Source organism: Mastomys coucha, unplaced genomic scaffold (assembly GCF_008632895.1).
Source record: "Mastomys coucha isolate ucsf_1 unplaced genomic scaffold, UCSF_Mcou_1 pScaffold13, whole genome shotgun sequence".
Classification (NCBI taxonomy): domain Eukaryota; kingdom Metazoa; phylum Chordata; class Mammalia; order Rodentia; family Muridae; genus Mastomys; species Mastomys coucha.
The window spans coordinates 84518-90345 of NW_022196895.1; the positions used below are offsets into that span (position 1 = coordinate 84518).

The 5828-nt window shown below is 44.2% G+C and overlaps 1 pseudogene; it reads right to left on the reverse strand.

Moving 5' to 3' along the window:
- Nucleotides 1–929: 929 nt before the first annotated feature.
- LOC116087516 lies at nucleotides 930–2327 on the reverse strand (annotated as a pseudogene).
- Between the last annotated feature and the right edge of the window lie 3501 nt (nucleotides 2328–5828).

Sequence of the window (5828 nt, forward strand, 5' to 3'; positions counted from 1 at the left end):
GGACTATTCTTGTGTAATCTTGGAAGTGATACTGAGAGACAGACAGACACAGAAGAGGACTGGCTCATGGTCCAGAAGGGAACAGGACCGGCTTTGGGACCATGCCTGTGTTATTGTAGACAAGATGTCTTTATTGTCTGTGTTCTGAAAACCTAGTTAAGTTGAATTTAAAGGTAATAAACTAGCTTGTTTGGCAGAGGAAAATTTGGGTGTGAGAGCTTTCAGGCCAGTGCTGTAGAATGGATACAGAGATCTGTACCACTATATGAAACCTTGTTCTCTGCACCAATAGTGTGCTTTCCTTGGGGTCAGAACCCAAGAGGGCTCAGCCACATCCCAGGTATGAAGGATGCAGAAGGATGAAAGGGCATCATGGAGAGCAGGCACAGTGGGGCAAAAGTTGCTGCAGAGGCCCTGAGAGGCCATGGCACAGAGATGTGCCAGTGAAGCCTCGATTACAATGGAGATACGAGGATATTAGAGACTGTGGGATGTTCATCACGAAGAAAAACAGGTGTGGGGCTGGCCTAAGCCTGCAAGAGATGTTAGGCGTGCTACAAGTGCAAGAGCTAGATGGGTGGAGCTACCAAAGCGCTTCAGAACTGGAAGATTGCCTTGTGAATTCCACCTGCTGGGCATGCAGCTGTAAGACCTGGTGTTCTTTCTTTTTTATTTTATTTTTTTAACGTTTAAAACTTTATTTGGGGGGGTGGTCGGAGGAAATGGGAGTTTCACTGTTGCCTAGGATGACTTTGAACCTCTCAGCTTAAATGATCTTCCTTTTTCAGTCTTCTGCAGATGTGTATGTATGTACGATAGGGGCAATATGTGCCATGTCTCGTGTGTAGAGAGGACCTGGTGTTCTGACTGCTGATTTGTGGAGGTTTTAATGTATGACAATTCATTTTCTTTTCTTTTTGGGGGGGTGGAAGGTAGGGGTGGGAAGGAGAAAGGATTAAGTAAGTTTATTTTACAAACTGGCTGAAAAATAACTTCAAGAAAGTCAATAGAATTCAGTACGGTCTCATCCCCCCGACAAAGGCAGTGCCCGATTTGGAGGCGTGATGGCTATGTCCAGATAATCCCCTATTTGGAACTTCTGTGACTGCAGGGTCAGGAAGTCATCAGTGCCCTTCCTGCCAGATTTGGTGCTGCCAATCTCCTTAACTTGATATCCAGGTCTTTTAAGATCCATAAAAACAATTGCAAAATTGAAGTGCGTGCCCTTCTTTGTAGCTTCTGGGTAGGCTTCCTTTACTAAACTAGTCAGTTCTTTCAAGGTTGCATCCATCCAGGTGTAGATTTGCAACTTGCTCGAAGGCATGCTCCTGCGGGAGCACTTGTCTATTCTGTGGTGGTGGCCGTTGGTGGTGGCGACCTGCAACAGGAGCGGGTAGGTCTTCTCACAGTTGATCAGCTTCTCTAGCTTCGTCTTAACTTCCTCCTGGGTAACGCAAGATTCCACCACCATCTTCCTCCTTCGGCCCTTGTATTCTTCCTGCTTAGAATAAGGCTATGAACATGTAAACACATGGAAAGTGTGTAACTTGTTTTTCATTTTATAAAGATACTCGGTTAAGATATTTTGGACTTTCAAAGACTTTGGTGAGTTTTCAAGTTGGCCTATATTTCATGGGAGACTTTGGGTAAAAGACTGACTTTAAAGTAATATTTTTGCATGTCAAGTTCACAAAGGATCAAGTTGTGACCATTCCTTTTAATTGTCAACTTGATACAAGGTAGAATCACCTGGGAAGAGAGTCTCAGGTGAGGGACTGCAGTAGAAGCCAGGAACTCTTTCTCTCTGCTTCGACTGTAGATGTGACATGACAGCCCCAAGGCTCTGCGGCTTTGGTGTCCCTGCTGTGATGAAGTACAACCTGGACTTGAGATAAAATGAGCCTTCTCAACTTGCAGTTGCTTTTTGTCAGTATATTCTACCACAGCAACAGAAACAAAACTAGGACATGAGTCATCTCAAAAAACAACTAAGGCACATTTCATTTGTCTAGACATACGGAGCTGCTACAATACAGCAGAATGAAATGGGATATATTGTAGAGCGCCAACTGGTGATGCCTGTACTTGCCTCACAAAACTATCTGGTGTTGTATGTGCAAGAAAAAAAATGTGTTGGTTTTCAGAGCCTTTAAGACACATAGAAGCCAGTGTGTACTGGGCATAGCAGAGAGTACATGAAGAAAATGTAGACATGTGGATGGTGAAGAAAGCACTCAGAGCCTGACCAATACAGATGTGGATGCTTGCAGCTAACCATCGCACACAGACCCCAATGCTGGAGTTAGGGGAAGGACTGAAGGAGCTGAAGAGGTTCGCAACCCCACAGGAAGAACATCAACCAACCAGACACCCCAGAACTCCCAGGGACGGGACCCATGGCTCCAGCCGCATATGTAGCACAGGATGGCCTTATCATCAGTGGGAGGGGAATGCTAGGGTGGGGAGGTGGGAGTGGGTGGGGGAGCACCCTCATAGAAGCAGGGGGGAGTAGGGATGACATAGGGAAGTTGCAGAGGGGAAACCGAGAAAGGAGTATTGGAAATGTAAATAAATAAAATAAGTAATAATTTTTGAGAGACAGAGAGACAGAGAGACAGACAGAGAGAGAGAGAGAGAGAGAGAGAGAGAGAGAGAGAGAGCACTAGATAATAAAACAGCAGCCATCTCTGGGAAGTATCATGATACTGGTGTTGTCAATGTGGGACAAGTATAATAGTCACATACACATAAATGCATTTTGTGTGTCCTCCCATTATATGAGGCCCAACTGAATAACACAATCACATGCTGTAATCTCATAATCCAGGATGAGTCATTTGTTCAGCCCATAACCTAGATTTGAAAACTGGGAAGATGGGTGGGGGAGATAGATACAGTGAGAGCTCTGAATTCTACATGATACTGAAGTACAGGACACACAATGTTCATGAAAATCTTCCAAACCACTGCTTAATCTGTTCACTGAGACAATAGGCAACATCTGATGGCACTGTGTGAGTGCCAAAGGCTTGGTTCACAGAAGAAATGAGATGAGAAGGAATAGGAGTTCCTGTGCATCTCTGAGAGTTGGCCCAAATCCCAGCTCTCTCCCAAGCTGTCCTTAATTTTTTTTTCTTTTGTTTTTTCTGAGACAGGGTTTCTCTGTGTAGCCCTGGCTGTCTGGAACTCACTCAGTAGACCAGGCTGGCCTCGAACTCAGAAATCTGCCTTCCTCTGCCTCCCAAGTGCTAGGATTAAAGGCGTGCGCCACCACTGCCCAGCAGCTGTCCTTAATTTTATGAATGCTTTTAAGCATTCATCAATCCATAGAAGTCATTCCTAGTTGCCCATTTACTACTTTTGCAGACACAGTCCTGTCTCACAAACAGACAAGACAGAGTGTAGACGCTGAGAGTATCTACCCTTTCTGGCCTTGCTGCCTAGACGTGTGCCATCAAAGGAGGCATTAGGATCAGCAACCAGCAAAGGAGGGCAGGTGGGGTGAGGAAAGACTCTAGCCAAAATTCCACTGTTAAGTGACTGAGTTAAGCAACTTGTAGGATCTCCTGTATATGGACTTTTTTGTGTGATATAAAAATGTCTCCTTACTATTTAAGCCACTGGCCTTGAGTGGCTGAATAGTCCACACCTTCTGAAATAACATGACACTATAAATCACATATACACATTCATACACAAGCATTCACCTCCTTGTTTTATAAATGGATCCAAGTCTTGCAGGAGCCCTAACGTTACTTCCCTGAACTCTGACACCCAGCCTGAGGTGAAATGGAGGTTCCATCTGGAATCGCTTCTCACAGCACTCCCAGGTCAAAATCACACTCCTCCATGAAGCCTCCTCTTTAATGCCACCTGCTTCTCAAAGTCGAAACAACTCACAGGTCCGTGTCTGGTGTACCAATCCCTTTGTCTTGCCATCTTAACCACGAGTACACAGCTGCACTGGCCAAAGGATACGCTTTACTTCACCTGAAACCTGGACTTTCCTTGCCCATTTCTTTTGTATTGTTTCCTCGACTGACTATAAAAGAAATCACAGAAAGGAGATAAAGGAAATTTAGAGCTGAGACGCCACAGAAAAAGATAATTGAAAATAGAAGCCCAAGTCGGTGTTTCTACTATGATGTTTCAAATGTTTCTTTATCTTTGTTTTGTGTGTGAATGTTTTGCTTGCATGCCTGTGTGTGCACCACATGCATGCCGGCTGTCCCCTGGAGCTGGAGTTATAAACAGACTTGAACACCATGTGGGCACTGGAAACTAAGCACAGGTCCTCTCAAAGAGCACCAAGTGCTTTTAACTGCTGAGACTTCGCTCTTGTCCCTATGCTGGTGAGTTTTAGTTGTCAACTTGACACAGTCTAGATTCACCTGTGGAGAGTCACATTGAAATACTGTCTAGATGTGGTTGGCTTATGGGCATGTCTGTGGAAGGTCACCTTGATTCTGATAGTAGATACACACCATTCACTGGGTTTGAGTCTTAGATTGTGCAAGAAAATGAGCTGAATACTGGTAACCAGGTATGCATATTCATTTTCATTCATTCTCTCTCTCTCTCTCTCTCTCTCTCTCTCTCTCTCTCTCTCTCTCTCTCTCTTCCTCTCCCCCCCCCTCTCTCTCTGTGTGTGGGGTGGGGGGAAGTTGACCAGCTACTTCACATTCTGCTCCCTTGACTTCCGTGCTTTGATGGATTATCCAACCTGGAACTGTGAACTAAAGTAAGCTCTTTCTACCCTAAGAAGTCTCTGTCAAGAGTATTTTATTGTGGCAACAGAAACAAAACCAGGACCTACATTTTGGAAATTATAGATAAGAAAATAGCGACTGGGTGCCAAACCACCTCCTACTCACTACCAGATCCACTATCAACCCTGCTGATGGTGAAGGAAGGTGGGGAGGTCCTTAACAAATCAGAGATCAGCCACAGGCAACACAGCGACTCTAGCCTGCAGTCCAGTCAGTACCTGCTGGTGAGAGAAAGATGACACAGCAGCACAGGGTGAGGAATTTGAGCTTATACCTTGAGTCTTTTCTTTATAAAAAAACAAACTATGGATACTACTAGTAATAAAGCTATCCTGATTGTAATGAATTTCATTTGAATGTCCTGGCAGAGGGATATTTTATCATGGGGCCGGAGAGATGGCTCAGTCATTTAGAACATGTGCTACTCTTACAGAGTACCTGAGTTCAGTTCCCAGCACCCATGTTGGGAAGCTCCAGGGGAACCAGATGCTTCTGGCCTCCTTGGGAACCCACATTCACACACACATAGACATACACATTCACATACACACAGACATACACATTCACACACATATAGACATACACACACATACACATAGACATACACACTCACACACACATAGACATACACACTCACATACACATAGACATACACATTCACACACACATAGACATACACATTCACATACACACAGACATACACATTCACACACACATAGACATACACACATACACATAGACATACACACTCACACACACATAGACATACACACTCACATAGACATACACATTCACACACACAGACATACACACTCACACACACATAGACATACACATTCATACACACATAGACATACACATTCACATACACACAGACATACACATTCACACACACATAGACATACACACTCACATACACATAGACATACACACTCACACACACATAGACATACACATTCACACACACATAGACATACACACTCACATACACACAGACATACACATTCACACACACATAGACATACACATTCACATACACACAGACATACACATTCACAT